Here is a 22,413-nt window from a genome sequence, read left to right as displayed (position 1 = left end):
CTAGGGCATGCACACACAACTGTTTGTTATCCTTGATTTTGTTCAAACTTTGTTAATTTAATATTCCTTACAAGGTCGATAAGCCCTTAATTTATTTAAAACATCTAGCCAAAACATGAATTGAACGCCCAACACACATCGTGGGCCTAAAAGGAATCATCTAGGGATATCAACATTCTAGGGCATGCACACACAACTTTTTGTTATCTTGATTTTGTTCAAAGTTTGTTAACTCAATATTTCCTTACAAGAAAGAGATTACTCCTACCACATGCAAACCAATAAATGTGAGAACACTCATTTTTTATTTATGAATAGACATGGTATTCGAAGTGAATGAAAAATGAGGTTATAAAAATTAAAAGAGATCAAATCCACATGTAGAGATCAGATTTGCATATTTGGTTAAAGCCACATTCATGGGATTGATTCTATACTCATGAAAATGATCCTAATAGAACATAAATTTTACAAATTCTAATTTTCTAACTACCCCTATTTTTCATCAATTTTCTGCAATAATGACAATTCGCTTCAAAATATTTTAGAGAATGATATTCTACATCAAACCTATAGCTAAGCACTTGCATTTATTTGTTTAAATTCCATGCAATTAATTACAACATATTTATCATTCCAATTGTTCTTAAAATATTTGATGATAATGTTGATTAATTTATTCTCAGAGCTATGTGCATTGAAGTATTTTATTTCTTTCTTGTGTGTGTATTTTAATATGAATGTTGTATCCAGCTGTATCCATATTAGGGGGCCTTGAAAAATAGTCATATTCATATCTGTCTCTATTTAACTATGGGTCTAACAGACCAATGGATGACATTAACGCTCTAGATGAAGAGCAATATGACGATTAGTGATTTGTAAGTTTGTATCGATTTCACTATTGAATTGATTTATCAATTACACTATCAACTGTGTTCTTAATTCTGTTCTTTTCACAGGAGAAAACAATCAGCCAATCACTGAACCCAAGCCTGAACCACCACATAGCTTTTATGATTTCTGTTCAGGTTGTCATCTGTGTAGACAGCAGCAATTTAGGTTTTATTTTAAGACTTTTCCACAGTCCTAGAGATTTTAGGAGTTCAATGCTTTGGGACATTCCACCAGGTATCAAACCCGAGACTTCATCCAATGAGTACATCTTACCAGTCTTTCTAGTTCAATTGAAAGTGGTCGTCATAGTTCAGACATATCTTATATTATTTGTATAACAGTGTCCGTCTTCAACCTTGATTTTCTTTGCACCTGCACACACATTGATTCTTTAACTCTGGGGTCAAAGGTGGTTGATGTTTTCAATTTTAATCATGTAAATTACTAGCAGGACAGGAAATGATAGTGAGCTGGGAGTTGTAAATATTTTATTTTCATGTCATATCACCTGCTATTTTCTTGTTTTATTTGAGAGCGTAGAAGGAAAAAAGAAATAGCTCAAACTCATAACCTGTCTATTGAGTGAAAAAAATGTGGAAGAGAATCTTCTCCTTATGTACGAAGCCAAAAGGATACAAGGTTTGATGGCAGATTTCTGTACAAGATCCTACAAGGTAAATTTTAGCTCACTACAGTATATTTTCTTTAAATCATATAAATTATGTGAAAAAATGGTGATGACAATTCTTCATTGGCTAGGCAATAAGCACTCAGCTGTGTTAAACTGACTCGTTTACCAGTCATGGTATAACTCCTAACTGTATCAGGGTGTGGTAGATAATACCTTTACCAACCACTTTTCTATGGGTCTGGACTCTGGAGTCCCTTAACTCCAGGTTGTCGAGGAAAGAGTGTCGTAATTATCACTTCTATTGTTCTGTGCATCTAAATTGTCTATTCATACAAATCCAAAGTTAAACTACAATCAATTGAGAGCAAAATATATGTTGGGCACAGTTACCTGCTTGGAGGAAAATTTTATTTGATACCACAGTAGGGGCAAACGACCAAGAAAAGAAAATACATTCTTAAATGTTTCACCAAGAAATTTGTTTGACTGAGCTGAAATAACATAATGAATGACAAATCTGAGAACAAAAATTAAATAAAATATGGCCACCATGGTCATGCAAACTATAAATGTGCCAACTAATTATAAAATACATTTTTACGTCAAGAGAGGAGAACTCAACCCAAACAAGCGGGCATCTTGGATTCTTTTCTCTGACAGTTCAAACTCTTTTTGACATATAATAATCAATAATGAATTTGAAAGGAATCTTTACAAAGAATTTGGTGCCCTTTGCATTGCATTTGCTAGCCAGAAATATAGTAATCCTCTTCCTATGTACATTGAATGCCTTCGTAAGAAAAAGAATAATAGACCAAGCCTACTGAGAACAGCCCAAACCTCACATCCATGACTGTCTCAAAGTTTAATCTCCAAATCGTCATGAACAATTGTGAATCTCATAATTACAAGAATAAGAATCTGTAGATTCAGTAAACAAATACATGGAGTCAACATTATATGACTTCAGTAGAACCCAGAATGAAAAAACATGTATCATTGAAAGAAATAAGAAAAATTCAAAGAGAGTCTAATAACATAGACTTCAAATATAATCATTGTCAGAAGTCCAAACTATAACTTTAATATGAGAGGAAAGTTTCCAATATTGAGATTTACAGATTCAAAGACATGAATGTTTGTCAGCAATTGTTAACTTCAACTAAGATAGATCTTAACCCTTTACCCCTCTTTGTTAGCTGTTGTCTCTTTCTTCATGACAATGGTAAGGCAACAGTGAGTAGCCTGTCAAAAAAATCATTTTCTGAAATAGGATATAATAATAATTAAATTAAAATATAATATACTATAATTACAAGTTAATTAAGTTTAATGAAAAGTCAAGAGGCGTGCTATGAAGAGTTGTGACTCCCTCAAACATGAGATATAAAAGGGAGAAGAATTCATTTGAAAGGGGCAGAAAAGAGGAAGGGAATAAAAGGAAGCTTTTAGAAAATTAAGGAAAATCATTAGAAAGAGCAGATAAAAATATAAGAAGGCAGCTATATAATTTGAAGAGGTAGAAATAATTATTTAAGAAGAGTTACGTCTATTTGGAAGGACACCATCTTTACAAGGGATGCCTCTCTTCATGGAGGAGAGAACATATCAATTGGAAAATTTGATCTGATAAAAGGAGCAGAATAGACTGAGTTTGTCACACAATAAGATTAGCAGAAAATACTATAGTTCTGGAAATAATTGTTATGACAAATATGGAATCCTATAATGCTAGTTTGTGCTTTTAAGGCAGATTGATTCATAAGTGGTCTGCATTACCGAATACATAGCAGTTGGTGGTCTAGTAAACATAGTGGCAATCGAAGCAAGGTAAGGCATCTGACCAGAATAAGAATAAATCAATCAAAAAAGTAGAGAAATCTGATCTCAGTAAATAAGGTTCACACCATACAGCCATAGTGCAATATAAACTAATTGGTTAAATCTCAAATTGGGGACATTACAATTGGTAATAGAGTCTCGTTCCTAGCAGCCTGAGGGATGAACAGTAGTTAAAGCAACTAACGAATATCTTTCCTACTTATAGCAAGAGTTAAGAGCAGATGTAAAAGAGGGTTTATGATGAAATCCAAAGGGACTTCGAGAGCAGGTCCTTGAAGCATATTAGAGCAGATCTAGAGCAGTCATAGAGTAGAGAAATATGAAGAGTATTTCAAATTTGTTTTGAAGCATATTGGAGCAGATCTATGGGACATATTGAGCTAATGTTTGAAGCATATTGGAGAAAATTTATGACACACATATGAGCAGCAAGGTGAGGTTAGGCCCCCTTCCCGGCTCATGGGAGCAAAAAGGTGGGGTTGGGCCCTATTCTTGGCTCTAAGTGGCTTATGAGCAGCAAGGCGGGGGTTAGGCCCTGTTCCCAGATCACAGGAGCAAAAAAGTGAGGTTAGGCCCTCTTTCTGGCTCTAAGTGGAATACAAGCAGCCAGGTGCAGTTAAGACCCCTTCCTATCTCATGGGAGCAAAAAGATGGGGTTAGGCCCTTTTTTTGGTTCTAAGTGGATTATAAGCGGCAAGGAGAAATAAAGCCCCCTTCTCGGCTCATGGGAGCAGAAAGGTGGGGTTAGGTCCTTTTTCTGGCTCTAAGTGGCTTATGAGTGGCAAGGCGGGGTTAAGCTCCCTTCCTGGCTCATGGGAGTAGAAAGGTGGGGTTAGGCCCTCTTTGGCTCTAAGTGGCTTACGAGGAGCAAGATGGGGTTAGACCCCCTTGACTCATGGGAGCAGAACTAAGCTACCGGGTTCACCTGTTTTCGTCCATGTACTCAAACTGGGTTCGCCCGAGTTCGGGTTCATGTGGGGTTCGCCCTGGGTTCACCGTGGGTGTTGAAATATGTAGCTAGAATCGGATTCTAGTTTAAGTTATTCATGTAATTGGGCTAGGCCCCATTGTAACTTATAACAATAGGGCAGGCCCTATTTGGGCGTTCAACTTATGTATTATGTAATTGTTATGGGGCAAGACCTATCAAATATGTAGCTTGTAATTAGACCTTGACCTACATAATTGTAACATGTAAAACTCTTGGCATAATATTCTTGCAAGCCGACTTGGGAAAGTTAAAGGGCTAAGTCGCCTATAAATACAAGGCTTCAATCATTACATATATATCTCTCACTCAGCGAATATATCCTATCAGCGAACTACTTCTGTGATCAGCGAAGTACAATCAAGGTCAGCGAACTGTTGCATATACAACCGAATTATATCTGCACTGGCAAATCCGTCTAAGGCAGCGAATTGCAGTTCTCAAGCTGGGTGATCATCCTCAAGGTTGAGCGAATACCATCCTAGGCTGCTGAACTTCTTCAAGGGCTTCTGAAGTATGTCAAGGCTGCCAAATTCTGTCTCAGATTGACAGTGACCTGCATATACACTCTGTCTTCCAGATTCAGATAAGTTTTGCTATAGTTGATGTGTACCCTATAAGGGTTAAATTGTAATCTGGTTTTGCGACTATTAGTAATCAGATCTGAGTTATTCTTGCTGGGTTTTTCACCTCCAAGAGGGAGGTTTTCCCAGGGTGCTGCTGTGTTCTTGTGTGGTATGCTATTATATGCTTACTTTACCTTGCATGCTTATTTTCTGCTAACTTCTGCCAATCTGATTACCAAAAACTAACAATGGGTTCGTACCCAAGCGTTTGGGTTTGCCAGGGACGAACCGAGGTACAAACCTGGGCATAGCCAAAGGTGTTGAGTGCCAAAACATAACAAAAACACAATTTTGACCTTCTTTTGCAATTAAAAACCCTAAAAGCACCCCTTCTATCATTGTGTTTTCATCACGCATTGATCACTGATGAAGTAGCATACTCTTAAATGTATTTAGTTTTAAAATTCTGAATATTTCTTTAAATTTTTACATATAATATATGTGTGTGTGTGTATACACACACACACACACACACATATATATATACACATATATGTATGTATGTATGTATATATATATATATATATTCCCGAACCCACGAACTGGGTTCGAGTTGTCGAACTCGAACCGGTAACTTAGGAGCAAAATGGTGAAGTTAGGCCCTCTTTTTGGCTCTACGTGAAATATAGGCAGCAAGGACGCGGTTAAGCCCCCTTCCAGGCTCACGGGAGTAGTAAGGTGAGGTTAGGCCCCCTTCCTAGCTCCTAACAAACTCTTTGATGCACTTGCCTTTTGCAGATCCAAATACTTCTTTTTTTCTTCCTTGATCCTGCCAGCCTAAAAGGTAAAAATAAATCAATGGAAGCATTCTAGTCATAAAGAAGGGATCTAACAATATGTGTATTTGCGTGTATGCTCCGTGTTTGGTTCATACCTAATGTGTTTCCAGCATGTCTACTCCATGTGTGTCTATGATTATGTTATACTTAATTGAAAATCCTCACTATAAGATCTCTATTTTGTACTACCATTTCACCCTTGCTTTAACGCAAAGAGATATCCATGATATCGTGCAAATGTTGGAATACAAATCTCCAAGGATTGGTTTGGGATCTTTATGATTCAGTTTGAGAAATAGAAACCAACATTGCTTAATTGGTTAATCATTATAATATGCAAAGAACAAAGTTATCCAAGAGATGCCAATAACTGCTTATTGGAAAGAATTCCTGGAAATTACCTTGAGTAGAGTTAGGGTTAAAAGAAGTGTTACGAGCATCAGATAATAACATGTAATATCCAAATGAAAATCAAAATGGGCAGTTTGCGGCTTAGGATTTGGCAATTGCCAGGCAGATCGCTCCCATCATCCATTTAGTGATTCATCTAACCTACTCTTACAGAAAATTTGACATTACCTCTGTTTTTACATCTTTTGCCTAAAGATTTCACTGGTATTTTTGGTCTGTCTTCTGCATTTATGGTTTTTTGGGAGTCAATTGCTTCTATCTGTCTTTTGCAAAACCTATCTGCTTTTGTTGGTCTTAATGCTGATTCAAATTTCTGGATGCTTGATGGGTTTTTAGCTGTCATTTTTTTGCTACTTGCACAGCTGCTTTAAAGGCTCCCCCTTTATACTGAAATGCTACAACCTACCTCCTCAAGTGTCATCCAGTTTAGAAATGGACGATGCTTCCTCTGTTGACATCCCTGTGATGGAATCAACAAAGCTACTTGTCATTTTTTTGCTACTTGCACAGCTGCTTTAAAGGCTCCCCCTTCATACTGCAATGCTACAGCCTACCCCCTCAACTGTTGCAGTTCTCTCTCCAGGAATTTGGCATCCAAACTTCTCATCCAGTTTAGAAATGGACGATGCTTCCTCTGTTGACATCCCTGTGGGGGAATTAACAAAGTTGCTTAGTTGTTTGGTCCTCTTATAAATTGCTGACTAACTTAATAGATGTGGAATGGAGACCATAATCAAGGGGATATTGATATTTCCCTACGTGGAAGGGACTTCTTCATTGCAACCTGTAAGAAAAAGAAGAGAAAGAATTGAGCAGTCTCTACCTAAATTACTAGACCATTTTTTTATCAAACAGAGGAGAAACCCTCCAGGTGTCAGTTTTGGTAAGAATAATAGCAATGCTTTTGAAACATACAAGACTTGGGCTCCTCCTAAAGAAAATGATCTCTCTTTAGCACATATTTGTGTGGATGTGGATCTTCCAATGATGATTTGGAAATCCATCTCACATCCCACATGGCATGAATCACATCTCCTCACAACTTCTTCACCTTGATAGAAGTCCACTTGTGTTTCTAGGACCCTCCCTCGTGGGTTCAACGTCCTTGCAAACCACATACTTAGCCTGCACATTCTTGATCTCCTCTAAAACTAAGATTCTACATCTACATTTGTAGGGGCACCCATGAGACCCTAAAGTTGCTAAGGTGGCCCAAGTTACTACCCTAGGAAAAGTAGCAACCAACCTTGCTGAAAGGGACAATCCTATCATCTTTAGTTGATGCGTGAATCATCTAGTTCCAACAGTTTAGCTTGCAGTTTCACCTTTGATTGCATAATGTCCCCTTTTCAATCAATTTATGTTTGTACATTGTGGAACAAAAGGCCATTTTCTATCTTTAGCAAGCTAAGCCTGATGGAACCTAGCCTCATAGATCCCAAAAATTCTAAATGTGGAACATTTTCTAGTCGTATCTCCGAATGTCGTAGGTTGCAAATCTTGCGGAGTTTCAAAGTTCCTCGTCTCAACATGCCTTCCTGCCTAAGTCCAATCTTTCCTTGGTCTCCACCAAGCTTTTAGACTTCTCCATCTTGGCATCCCTTGTAATGTTCTCATTTTTAGTAAAGTGACTTGTGCACAATTAGCCTAATTTCCAGGCTCTTCCTGAGGCTAATTGGTGTGTTGTGGCACCTACTGCAATTGATTGCTGGATATTGTTTTCAGATCTGCAATTGTTACTTTTTTATAGCTGGATGTGTTTGGAGTGTTAAGTGAGTGTGACCTATATGAAGAATTAGTTTGGGAGTATGTGCTATTTTAATAAATGTTTACAGAGCATTATCAGCTTGAATGCCAGCCTGGTTTGTCTTTGAACAGCAGCAAAAAAGGAATTACTAGACCCACACAAGCCACCTACTTCATCTATTTAAGGTATCAAATTGTTATTTGCATGGTTGGGTTGTTAAGTATTTGGTTATTTTGGCACTTTGTGAGAGTATTGCAGGTGGTCAAGATATTTGCTTGTGTATTAGTGACACCAACATCCAATAGGTTTGCTCATGCTCTATCCTCCTCCTTTTCCATGGCTACTATCTCTACCCCTAGATCCCTTTGATCAAACCCATGCAAGTTCCTCTTTGAAGACAAGATTCTCTACCTCGGTGATCCAAGTGTATTGTGGATCAACTTCCTCTAGAGTGATTGGAAGTAAGTGTAATGGTGGAAAATAGGGATATAGCCTAAGGATGCAAACTAGAAATCATTTCCAAACATTATCATTGGAAAACAACCAATTAGGCCCAACTTCAACCCCTTATGAGAGTTGGACACTTGTGGATTGATTGTTCTTTTTTTATTTGATCGATTGGATACGATTAGAGATTGAAAAATGCAAGAACTAGATATAAAGATGCAAATTTGACAATAATTAGCATAAATAGTAAGCTATAGAACAAATATGCAAATTCTGAAGACAAATTTGGAAATGGGATTCAAAAAGGAACCCGTGTCTACAATTTGAGCTTGAAAGTGGTAGTCTATGTGGATAGGTGCCACTGACTTGAAGATGTCCCATGCAAATTTTGTGAATGGTTTTTGGAGTAGGATGCCCTACAGATCATCTCCCTGGAATTTCACCAAGAAGGCGTTGGTCACTGTGGCTAATTGACAATGACAAGGGTTTTCTGCTTCTTCAAGGTTTGGATCTCGGTATAAGAACTACAAAAAGATGTTTAAGGAATAAGTATAAGAACTACAAATGTAACTTTGCCACACTATTAAAGTTTACACTAATAAACATTAAAAACATGAAAATGATTGCATGGAAAATTTGATATTTGAACATTAACAATGGTGGGCAGAATATTGGAACTTTGGGAACAAAGTGAAAACCAAGAAAGTATAAGAATTGCAAATGAAACTTTGGCGTACTAAGTGAAGTTTAAAGTTCTAAACTAATAAACATAAAAAACATGGAAACAATTGCATAAACAATAAGAATGGTGGGTGGAGGTTTGGGGTCAAGGGGTAGTACCCCTTGTGGGGTCTTGACTGTGGCTTTGGCTTATGAATATGCAGAGATTTGCAACAAGGGATATGTATTATGTAGATTATTATGATCATGATTCATTATTGGCATATTACTTGCTTAGACTTATAGTTTGATGGGGGTTTGGGAGCAACGCCAAAACGAGATTGAGGGTAGCACCCTTGTGGGGGTCTGTGTAGAGAGATAGGTCTAAATCTTGGGGTCTAGAGAAGAGAGTGAGATAGAGAGAGGTGGAGAGAGGGATAGAGGAAGAGTGATAGGGACAGAGATAGGTTTGGAGTTTGGGGGAGATAAAGAGAGTGAGATATAGGGAGTGAGAGAATGCTGATAGGAGTTTGTTGATTATTGAAATTTGACTAAGTCTGAAAATTTATAAATCTTCTAAAACCTAGTATCTGCATTATAACTCCTAGAGATCTGAAACCACTCTCAAACATCTTGCCAATATATACATGAAATATAAGTTAAAATATAAGAAAGATATTGAAATGTGACTTTTATTTCATGTATATATTTTGATGAAGAGAATGAGACTGACTTGTGGACAAAGATGCCGTTTTCACAAAATTTTCACCATTTTTTGTTTGAGGTCCGAGTTTCTAAGTGGGGGCTATCGGAGACTTCTAGGCATCCCTAGGATGGCCAAGGGACTATTGGGAGTCCCTGGGACGTCTCATCGTCCCTATCGTCTTAGTGGCATCTCGACGGCGGTGGAGGTTCAGTGAGAGGTGTCTCCACTCTGTCCTCGTAGCTCAATATTAGCCTGACATTCCAAGAAAGGAGACATTCATTGCTAAAGAAAGCGAGTAAAAATTGATGGTTCATAGTGGCAGGCATCTGATGCTAAATCTGGATCTTTGCTGATATTGTACTTTTGTCTTATGGTATTTCCTGTTGTGGTATTTTGTCATCTTGAGTCACATAATTAAGCATGCACTTGAATTTATTATAATTTTGGTTTGGTCATCATGAAGTCTTGACTGATATTCTTATTAAGGATCACAAATGTTATAGGAATATTCTTTATGAATTAGCCAAGTGATTCATTGCCCCTTTTACATATGCTAATAAGATTCCAAGCAGCAGGTTCAAAGATCTCGTAATGCTATTGCTAGCCAGAAGTCTAACACACATTCCTTCATGCCAACCTTAAAGTCCTATGACCAAACAAGACAACACACAAATTTTATGTTGAAGGCTTGTGGCAATTTGTTACTTTGAGTCATTTAATAAGCCAAAGATTAATCATATTCAAAGTACCCTTTTATTGATTAACTTTTATGGTTTTATAGGAATATTTTTATAAATTAGCCAAAAGAGTGATTCCCCGTTTACATGGTAATCGAATTCGAAGAAATGGATTCCAAGCTCTTGTGACGCTATTGCTTACACAAAATCTAACACATATTTATGTTGAATTTTTATGGCCCTTTGTTGCTTTTTGAGAAATTTGATAAGCCAAAAAGTAGTTACATTCAAAGGACCCTTTTATTGTAACTTTAAAGCTCAAAGTTACGGGCCTTCTATTGTCTAAGACTCGAGTCCCTTCTGATCGATGTCTTCAAATTGTAACATTCCAGCTTATAGTATTATAGTGTGTTCTAGCGTAATTCAATAAATAATCACAAGCTGCTTCTGAAACAAGGGTCCTATAGATGTTTAAAAGGACCCAATGAGTTCATGGGGAGCAATTAAAATATATATAAAAGGAGAATTTCACATAGGCTTATATAGCCTTGTAAAAGTGTTAATCTAGTAGTTGTTAAGGTTGACTAGGTAGCTCATCATTTTACTCTTTCAAAGGCTGGCTCTCGGGGAGCAAATGAACTATATATAAAAGGTGAATTTTACATAGGCTTATATAGCCTTGTAAAAGTGTCAATCTAATAGTTCCTAAGGTTGATTAGGTAGCTCATCATTTTATTCAACCAAACACCGGCTGATTCTTTGAAAATGGCCTGACCTTAAAATTGATGTATCCGGGTGATGTCAGGAAACATCTAATATTAAACAAAGTCAATTCAAGCCAGTTGTCTAAATAATGTTAAACAAAGTCAATGAAAGACATCTGTCTAAATCAATTGTTGCAACTACCAACCAATACTCCAATTGGTATTAAAATCATTGTGAATGGTTTGAAATTTTCCCAATATCGTTTTATCATATCAGATATTAAGTTATCTCATCTTGGTAAATATCCTACAGAAAGATTCAGTATTTTAGTTATGTAATGTTGAATTTTGGCCATAAAATGTCATTTGTCCTATGAGCACAATGAATGTATAGTACTAGGAACACCCAGGGACTACACTTCAGATATCAGGCTAATGTGAATTTATTTTCCCATAACTCTTATTTAATTGTGGAGCTATCCAGCCTTGGTATATATTCTACAATTAGTTTTAGTACTTTAAATTAATGTGCTAAACTTTGGAAATGAGATATCCATAACATCAATAGTATCCTCTGATTTATTAAATTGTGATTAACAGTATCAAACAGCTAGAAATGCTGAGACAGGTTAACCAAACTATTAGAAATGAAGGTAACTGTTACAATATGGAAATCTGATTTAACTTGCAAATCAGAAATGAGAAATCTGAACTGTAAAATAACAATGGAAAAATGACACAAACTACAAAGAATAATACAACTCAAAAGCCACACGCATAAAATGAAGATTTACGTGGAGAAAACCCTTTCAGGTAATAACTCACCAAGCAAAGACAGCAAATCTGTCTTATTCTTCAAAAACGTTACAATACATAAAATTTCCTCAATCTTGCATCCAATCCAGCAGCATGTATGTACCTGTAAAGCAAACTTCATACAAAACTGATTAAAACTCCAGTTTCAAGCACCTGTAACATAGAGAATGAACTACATGAAAATGTGTCACAACCCTTTATTTATAATTCTATAGATATTTAATACTCTATTTGAATTATTTAATTTCATTTTGTTAATTAATAGCAGGATTTTAATTTGTGATAATAAATATCAGCATTGAGCACTAAAATGTGCATACTTAATTTTTTCGTAACCAACTGTTTTGGGGGAGTGGATATTCTTTAAATAAGGCAGTTACATAGAAGAGGAGCAGGTGCATTTTATGGCATGATTAGTTCGGTGATGGAGGGAACAAAAAGAGAAAATAAGCGGACCATTAGGCATGCATTTCAACTTATTGTTATTACATTTTGCATGCATGTATTAACTCCCATGACCACATTTTATTCATTTATTGTATGCATGTCTCCAAGGGCATTTTTGGTATTCCTCAACTTTTGTGCTGCACTTGTCTATTCACATCGTTGCATCGAGGAATCCTTGTAACTAACCACAATGCTATAATGTTACCATTTTATCTCTTTTAAAACCTGTGATAGTGACTTATATATAGGGGTCTTAGCTGAAGCTTCCTCATGTTGCATGCTTTCCTGAGCCATTGCATCATCAACAACTGTCAGAAATTCTCTCGTTGTGGCTAATGCTTAATGTTTAAGATAACCCATATCAGGTCACATGGGGGGAGGGAATAATGGAGGTACTCTCCACACAAGCCACCATAAAAGCCCGATTATTTCCATCTTAAGAGGGCCCCCAAGGTTATGCAAAAGAGCCCCATATTTAAATCCCTCGTTTTCAGATGGAGAGAGAAGTTTAACATTTTTTGTGAGCTGAGAAGATTGAGAATGAATGGAGAAAAGATGGAAATATTAGAGGAGGATTGAGTAGAGATGAGAGAATGAGGAGGACAAGGCAAAATTGTTTCATCTCCTCTATGTCTGTGAAAAATTGGTATGTAAACAAATCCCTTAAATTCTATTCTTTTTGGTTTTAAAATGATTTGATTTTGGTTCCAAGGAAATAAAACTCAATCCATATTGCATACATGCAGAATTCTCCACTCCATCCTATAGTCTATTAATTTCTGAATAAGGCTTTTCTTTCAAGATAAATTGTTGATTTTATCACCCTGTGATAAACAATGTAATAAACATGTATATCGACTTTCCTCAGTACTATATGAATGCCAATATATTCATTTGAAATCGGCCCTTCCTAAACTAATCATCTCTTAGTCATAGTGAGTAGGTGACAAAGCTAATGCTTTCCCTTTGCATCCATTTGTTTACCAATTAGTTTGCATTTAAGTTTCTAAAGCCTTTTCAACAAATCCATTTTAACGAATTAACTGCAAATGATGTAATCCATAGAAAGTCATTGCTGTAGCTTACTATCAAACCGTTCAAGATTCTTAGCTATTGACCATTAGATCTAAGACATAATGTACATATAAACATTACATAACTAGATTATCATGTATCTCAAATCAGTTTACTTGAGAAACTTGATCTTGATTTTGGGTACTAAAACCACTTTGTTCTTATTCTGCAACCATTTCCTTTCCATTGCTCTACGTCACTTGGAGCTCTTAAACAGTTGGCACATCAAAAGCCTTTTTATACTTGCAGAGCTGATATTGGTGCAGGTTTATAAAATTCCTCTTCTCACCTATGACTTGCATTTTCTTATAGTTCTCAAGTCCCTTCAATATAACTCCCCTTTTTGTGTTTATCTTCAACGCATTTTTAGAATCTTTCTTTTTCCTTGACACAATCTATCAAAAGGTTTGCATGCTTCAACTAAGTTTTTACATTCTTCAGGCATGTAGATAGAATATTTTAAGCATATTTGGGGAAATTTAAATCTGAATACAAGTATTAAGTAATGCATCTTGAATAACAATGTTGTGCATGCGATTGGTAGCTAGGCCGATTTATAGAAAGGCTATATATATATATATATATATATATATAATTAGGTTTTCTTATTTCTCTTATACCTTTTTTTTTCTACCATCTAGTGTAAGAGATTACTTAGGAAATGGATATTTGATTATCTAAACCTAGGTAAGCGAAAATATAACTTGTGATTCTTCATGTTTTGATACAACAAATTGTTTTTAAATAGTAATATGAAGCATTACTATAAGCTAAGTATGTCTTTGCAATTAATTAATTCTTATAATCTTTGAAATATTTAAGCCCCTCTATTTAGTTATGGTACCTTGAGAAGAGGAATGATCACTCTTCAATAGATTCATTTGCATATATAAATATATAGAGGTTACATCATATTTCATATATGTGTATATTATTATTTTCACTTGATTTATTAAGGAATGAAACTATAGATGATGCATATTAGGATTTCCATTAGTGAATATTGTATTAAAGAAATGATAGTTTTATTTCAATGTTATAGTGACCAAGTTTAGATATGCATAACCATTGCTAATATGTAAATTGGCCTGAATGTTAATATAGTACTTATCAAGTGAAAAAGAGTGATAGAGGGAATTATTATAAATGGAAAAGTTAATCTTGCAGGGTATTCTATTGCATTAATGAATAGACATTCTTTGCATGAAAATAAATGATAGTAAGGAAGCTAACATCTACATCCAAATTTTTCTTCACATGATTATGTGCGATAGCAATTGTGTATGTATGAACTATGACAATGCTTGACTTTATTCACGTTATAGTTTTCATTAATATATATAGAAAAATATCATTATGTGTAACACTTTTGATCTTGGGGAAGGTTAGAATTAAGTGTTTGAAAAGAACTAGGAAAATATTAGATCCTAGGAATGGGGATGACATGTAGCTGGAAATAATGCCTAAATCCTCTTGTATGCACTTGTATGCTCTATACTTTTATATGATTGAATTGCAAAATTACCTTCTAACCAAGTTATCAGATAGATTTGCAAAGTTTGTGCTTATTATTCAAATGTTTCGATCCATTATCATTCGCCTCTATACTAAAGGATATGTGATAGTTCATGAAACATTGTGTGGCGAAAATATTCCTTGATTTAAAGAATAGACACATGGTTGAATTTTGGTATCTTCTTTGTTCTGTTTGAAAATTATGATATTGTTACATTAGAGTTAGATGTAGATATATCATACTACATAAATTCCATTACTCTTGCCAATAGCACATTGCTAGGTGTCCTCATGCTAGGACAAGTATTCTTCATGTCACAAAGAATTCCATGGAAGTAAAAATATTGTGGTTGGATGGATGAGTACTTTGACAGTGTTCTTGCCCGTAGTGTGCTCGAGGGAGACAAATGTCAAGAGCTTCTGTCATGTTGGTCTTGATGATTTGTCCTTATGTTTTCATTGTATTCGACCTTGTGGTCTATTGTAAAGGAATATATTTCCTTGTTTTGCCTTATTACTGGTTGTATAGGGTGAAAATGGAATCGGGTAACTAGGACCTAATCCCACTCTCATTCACACATTGGAATACAAAAGCTCCTAAGGAGATGATTCACTTTGACTTCCTCTTATGAAAGAGAGTCAAGGAATATCTTTAGGGAAAAATGATGACATAAACTGAAATAACAGAAAAATGCAGAACTGAAACTGATATATAAACTATAGAACAGGGAATGAAACTCAGATGTGCACATGTCACCAAAAACTAAGCTGAATTAAGTCGGACCTATTGACGTGTTTTTTATGACAGAGTCGAACACAGAATAAAGTTGCCTAACGGTCACTTCACTCTCTCTTGATCAAAGTACGATTGCATGCTAAGATTGCAAGAAGTTCAAACAATCGACTCCAAGGTTCCTTCGATGCGTGGACGTGACTCAGTTGGCTGATGTGATTGCTGGTAATCCAAGGGGCCTTACGTGTGCATCGTTCTTTCACTTCTTTGTTGTGGCTGGAACTCTATCATCGGATATGGCTCTGCAATGCTGCTGCTTCGAATGAAATAAAATGAACTGAAAGTAAAAGGGAAAGGGTTCAGAAGGATCTAAATCTATTCCTAAGGGCAGTGATAACAATGAATAGTGCTCTGGTGGATAAATTCCAAATAAACCAAGCTCTGCTTCGCCAAGATAAACTACAACTCCGCAGGAACCGGTGCAATCTTCTGAGGATGTTGGAGGATTTTCATATCGAGAAAGTACATTTGAATACCCAACACGACGCAATCCAAATGACTATCCACAATCGAACTTAGCACGAATTTAGGGGGCTCAGACTAACTTTACACTGCAACTTACAATCAGCAAGATGCAAAAAGTATGAACCATGGAAATTCATCAAACACCATTACATTCTCCATTGAAATCAAAGCACTTTACTATTTCTAATCTAAGCGAGGAAGGTGAAACCATGCAAGCTTTGAAAAAATAATTTAAGTGGACACCATCAGAGAACAATGTTTCACTATTATTTTCTCAAAAACTTATCGCAACAATTTCATACAAAGCTCCCTCCTTTACAAATCAGGGGGTCACCACTTTATATAGGCCTCGGGCCATGATTACATGCAAACCCTAATTAGGGTTTTCCCTAAAAGATTCTCCACACATGATGCAACAAGGTGGGAATCTCCAATTAATAACCCATCATGCCCATATACAACAAATTCAAAAGTACCCAAAATAGCATCCACTGCGCATTAAATGCACCACCTCCTTCAAATTTGCCCAACATGCGTTGAATATTCATCCATGCAAAAATCACCCCATTATGTCATAAATGCTCCATCATTTCCACATGCGGCGGCTGCATGCAAAAGGAATCTACCATAAATTCAACATGCAATGACCAGGTTGCCATTTGGTCAAATATTCCGGCAATGAAAGTGCCACCATACTGCCATGCGTTCAATAGATCCTCGCCATGCAAATGGACTCTGCCGTCGTATATCCGCTCCTGCACATCTGGAATTGTTGGAGGGAAAATTCGATTCAGGAAGAATTTTCTTTGAGTCTCCTCAACTTTCCTTGCTTGAAGAAGGTTTTTTTTATCAATTCTGCACATTTCCTATTTTTTAGGAAAACTTCCAAATTGGGGTTCCACGGTCCAAGAGAGAGAAAATTCTCCTACGAATCCAAATCTGTAAAACTTTTGAAATTTGGATGTGATTTGATGCCCGAGAATGGATTTTTCAATTTTTTCCCTGGAGGGGAAATTTCTTGTTCAATTCATCCCTGATTCCTTCCTTGCCTTAGAAATTTTATGTTCAATTCATCCCTGGGTGTATTTCTTCCTTGCTTGGAATTTTGTCCCGAAGGAAGGAATTTCCAATACTTAGCCAAATTTTCATCTTTCTTGGAATTCTGCCCTGAAGGAAGGAATTTCCAATACTTAGCCAAATTTTCACCTTTTTCAGGAACTCTGTCATGAAGGAAGGAATTTCCAACACTTAGTCAATTTTTAACCTTTCCTGGAATTATGTCCTGAAGGAAGGAATTTCCATCACTTAGCCAAATTTTCACATGTCTCCTTTTCAACATCCCTATTTTTGGGGATCCTCCTAAAATTTAGGAGCCAGGTTCATTGGATGAAGAATTTCACCCCGATTCTGAATCTATAAAAATTTCCATATTTGGCCGGGATTTGATGTCTAAAAATAGCATAACTAAAAATTCGCCCGAGGGGAATTCTTCTTTTTATTCCTCCTTGACTCCTTGGATTCCGTGCCTTAGGCAGAATTTTGAATTCTTTGCTTGGACGAAATTTTTTTTACCACGCCAAGGATTCATGAATTTTCTCTCTGTGAATGACTTCTTGGATTCAGCGCTCCAGCCCAAACCTGGGCGCATTTTGGCTCTGTCAATGGAGAGGTGGATTATTGCACTTGTGAATTACTTCTTGGTTTTAGCGCCCTAGCCCATACTTGGGCGCATTTTGGAGATGTCCATGGAGAGGTGGATTTTTCCACTATTTCAGGCTCTTCGTCAGGATATATATATGCCTCTTCAATATGTCTTTTTCCTTTCTTATACTTTAAGTTATATTTCATATATACTTTCAGGATGTTTGAGAGTGGTTTCAGGTCCATAGGAATTATAATGCAAATTCTGGATTTTGGAAGATCTTCCAAATTTCCAGACTTAGTCAAATTTCAGGCCATTTTCGGATTAGAATGACATTGGTGGATTGATGTGAATTTCTGGACTTGGATGATCATGCTTGCTTTCCTCTTCTGGAATAGGAGATCCAAACTTAGCCAAATTTTGACCACTGTCTGTGCGGAGATGCCACTTTGGGATTTTGAAGGTGGATTTTCCAGACTCAGAACAATTTTGTGCCTTCCACTTCAGGGATGATTCTCATACTTAGCCATTTTAGACCCCTGCCTGTCTGCTTTCAACTTTCCAGATTTAGAAGTGATTGTGCATGTTGATTCTTCGTTGTCTGCTAGCTTGATCCTGCCACAAATAGACTTTCCCAAAATAGAAACTTTCCAAAATGTCAGAGTTGGAGCCTAAAACAGGACGCAGGAATGACTTACTATAAATAGAAACTTACTAAAAATAGAAATTACTAAAAATAGTAAGTTTGATTTTTGGCAAAATGGCGACATTCCAGGACTCAGAAAAATCCCTAAAAAATAGGGACTTTCTAAAAATAGAAAGTTGCTCCGTTTGGGCTCAAATTTTACTGGGAGGTCCCTTGAAGGGTCCTGATTCCAGTCGTATGCTTAGTTTTCCCGAAACCCTAACAGGAACCCCTAAAATCTAGGACAGAAGGCAAAAACCCTAAAATTCACAAAACGAGTCCTAGACTTAGCCGAATTCGCTCAAACAAAAAGCAGATTTAATCAATATGACCCCCAAACACTTGCAAAGCAAATAGACTGACGAAACTGCTGCGAAAAGACCACAAAACACAAGCCAAAAAAAACGGGAGGGCCTAAAAAGAAGGGGATCCCCATTTGCAATGGGGCGATGTGTGAAAACGTCACAACAGGACCAGGGCGCTAGCACCTTGGTCCTAGTTACTATTCTGATCTGAAACTCTGGAATTTGCCAACTGAGACTCTGAGATGCCAAACTACCACGGAATGCCCAAAAATGCAAAGGACCAGGGCGTTGGGCGCTCTGGTCCTAGACTAAGGCACTGGGCACCCCGGTCCCAAGGATCTAGAGCCCGTTTCTGGGTCTAAGACTATGCCTGCAAGTTTTGACTTTCCCGAAATTCGCTGCTCCATCATATTTTTGTACCTGCACCTACAACTTGAAAAAATGGTGTTTGGGTGGCTATATAGGGTTTTGCCTTGGTCAAACCCCTTGTTTTGGTGATTTCCACCTCCACAAATAGTTGATAAAACGTTGAAATGTGTGTGTGTCCTAGAATCTCATGTGTTTACAAGATCCTAAATGAGCTAGAATGCAAAATTAGAGTTCTACCTTATGTTGAGTATAAACCCTAAATGAACATAATGTAAATGAGAATGCTTCAAATCACAAATGCAATAATGGATCTAAAGCAATAATGTAGATCTGAAAACAAATGTTGTGGAGCTCATATAAAGATATGAAAATAACATGAAACCATACCAAACCCTAAGGGAGAGGTACAAGCCAATCAACAATCGGTGATCTCCTATTATTCTTCAATATCTTCAAAGCTTCAATTGATGATGAAAATGGTTGATGAAGACTTGATGAATGATTGATTTTCTGATTGAAGACTTCACATAACCTGCACTTTCACTTCACAAGAAGCTCCTTCAATTGCTAGAGAATGGATCCTTCAAATGAGGAAAGGAAAGGCTATATATATGAAACCCTAACTTTGTTTTTTATCATAGGCCGACCTAGAATTGATATATTTTTGCACAAAGCTAGATTTAAACATTATAATACTGCCAAAATATGATCCTGAAATTCAGGGAGAAAAACTCGAGACCAGAGCAAATCATCCTAGTCCGACCAACTTTTTTCCGAATTTTTAGGGATAAAGTATCATGATTATAAGGTAACTCCCAACTTGATGCGATAATTCAAGGTGTTTAGATATGCGAAATCGAGCCTTGAAGGTCGAAATAGGACCTAATCAATGTTTTAATGAATGAATTCCTTAAAAGCATAAAATAAAAAGGGGCAAACTTAGGGTTAAGGGCCCAAATTTATGATGTGTGGAGTGATGAAAGAGGACTTTAGATATAATTAAATTAATTAATTAAATGCTTAAAGGGAATTTTAAATGCAAAATGCAACACACTAAGGTAGGTGCTAACCTAAGTGTGAAATTGTACCACCCAATTAAGGGTGTACAATTTACGACGCTATACCGGCTTATGTACTAATCTTTATATTTAAATGTAATTTTGTGTCTATGATCTTGTATATTTATATTTGATTATGTGTATTTTGTGGATTATGTTAATTTGAAATTATGGAGGACCTTAAAAATAGGCGCCCAGATTGGTCAAAATCCCAATGCCACCATCTTGGAATTATCATATGCAGCCCATAATACCCTCTTATAGATTCTCTTACAACTATCATAGAGTTTATCTCATACATACATGGGTGCCTAGGAATCAAGAATAGAAAAGATGATGTCATGGTAGTCATAGAATCTTATGTCAAGTGTCATGGTTGTCATAGATGCTCTTACAACTTATGACAGTTGTCATAACATCCCAAAATATCTCATTATCAATAGTGGACGCGTAGATTTTGCAATTCCACCTATTTATTATTACCATGATGCCTAACCAGTAAAAGTTAACTCAGTAACTCCAAGCTAGTAAATAATTAATTACCAAGGCCAGTAAATAAACAATTAATGTACCAATAAGAACTTAATAGCCATTGTTGGTGAAACCCTTCATCCCTTAATGATTTACAAACAATTTTAAGAGTAGCTAAATTACAAGAGATTTACAAGGTTGATGGCACCTTAATCTTCACACAAACAGCTCTCACATTGTATGCTTCCATTCGCATCTTCATGAGGGGACCATTTCATCTTGGTGCTTACTTCTTGTTCTAAGATGACTTATTGTGACATCTGATTTTTTAGCTGAAAGAAGCTAAATGACAATCAACATTCACATTATATTAAATTCAAACAAAACTGAAGGTCAAACACTTTTTTTGAAACAAAGTTTGTTTTCTTAGTTCGTTGCCTGGGGACATGTCCCTGGGCTAAAATTCCCCATCCCCGTACCGGGGACATTACGAGGACTTGGGGACGGCCAGGGGATGTCCCCTACCATCCCCAAAATTGCAAAATTTGTAGGAAACGTACCAAAAACTTGGGGATGGCAATGATTCTCAAAGGGGACATCCACCCGTCCCCTAGACAATTGGGGACGCTTGTAATGTCCCCTAACCATCCCGGGGACAGTCAACCGTCCCCCTTTTCCCAGCACATTAAAAAATTAAAAAAGGCTAAAATGCTTTAAAAGAAACATTTTTTTTTGTGGTCCCCACACCTCAACAATAGTACATTTCCAGGATGGGGGATTAACTATGTTTTGAGAGTGAAATATTGATGGTTGCCATTTTTGTACACTTTTTTTCAATAAATAAGTTATGACGTATTTGAATCTATTGGTTGCCCACATTTTGGAAGGCATGTTGCATTATATTTACAGATCAGACATTTAATAAATTTTTGGGAGGGAATTTTGATTAGGTAATTTAAATTTTCACTAATATGAAAGGTACACAGGTCTGAATCATGGAAAAAAGTACTCAGAAATATGAATAACAGCTTGGTAATGAGTTTCACAAACACCCAAAACTTGGTAGTGCATAAAGAAGCAGTTGTAGGTCATAATAGTAATGGAATAATATCAAAATATCTTCCAACCAAAAAGAAACAATGAACTACAAGCAAACAAGTGCTGGCATATTGACAATGAGTTCTGAATTATGAATGCATATTGAATATTGGCAATGAATTCTAAACACAAATGTGGTATGTTAAGGTTCTATAATGTACGTATGCATGCTTTATCCATGTTTTCATATGAATATAATGTATATATACATGCTTTATCTATTTTTCATATGACCATTTAAATTTTCCCTATATTTTATATAGCCATCCCCCCACCGTCCCCACTATTAGCAAATGAATTTACCATCTCGGAAACTCATCCCCCGCCGTCCCTGTCCCGGAAACTCGGGGTAACATAGTGTTGATGTGTTTTTCATGCACATGCGAACACGGAATAAAATACCAAGGTATCTTATCCTCTCTTGAACAAAGTTATTTGAATGCTGAAGATTTGCCTAAGGATCAATTGAAATAACTCCAAGGTTCTGGTATGTAGGGTCTCTAAGTGTGGATAAGCTCTGTTGGTGTGATGTGATTATGCTGGATTCACAAGGGGACTTA

General features: G+C 36.4%; 1 protein-coding gene across 8 annotated transcripts in view; it reads right to left on the bottom strand.

Moving 5' to 3' along the window:
* Positions 1-2,037: 2,037 nt before the first annotated feature.
* The window catches only part of LOC131050094 (WPP domain-associated protein), a 79,531-nt gene continuing 59,155 nt past the window's right edge, over positions 2,038-22,413 (bottom strand). For 5 of the 8 annotated variants that reach the window (XM_057984236.2, XM_057984233.2, XM_057984239.2 and 2 more), the window contains 2 exons: positions 11,941-12,034; positions 2,038-2,449 (listed from right to left, as the gene is read on the bottom strand). The gene's annotated coding sequence lies outside the window, so the exon portion shown is untranslated. Of the gene's footprint in view, positions 2,450-2,714; positions 2,774-11,940; positions 12,047-22,413 lie in introns of all 8 variants that reach the window. The other 3 variants (XM_057984237.2, XM_057984235.2, XM_057984234.2) reach the window with 3 other exon arrangements.

This window comes from Cryptomeria japonica, chromosome 1, assembly GCF_030272615.1.
Source record: "Cryptomeria japonica chromosome 1, Sugi_1.0, whole genome shotgun sequence".
Taxonomy (NCBI): domain Eukaryota; kingdom Viridiplantae; phylum Streptophyta; class Pinopsida; order Cupressales; family Cupressaceae; genus Cryptomeria; species Cryptomeria japonica.
The sequence above is the reverse complement of the archived record's forward strand: the minus strand, read 5'-3'. Positions and strand labels throughout refer to the sequence as shown.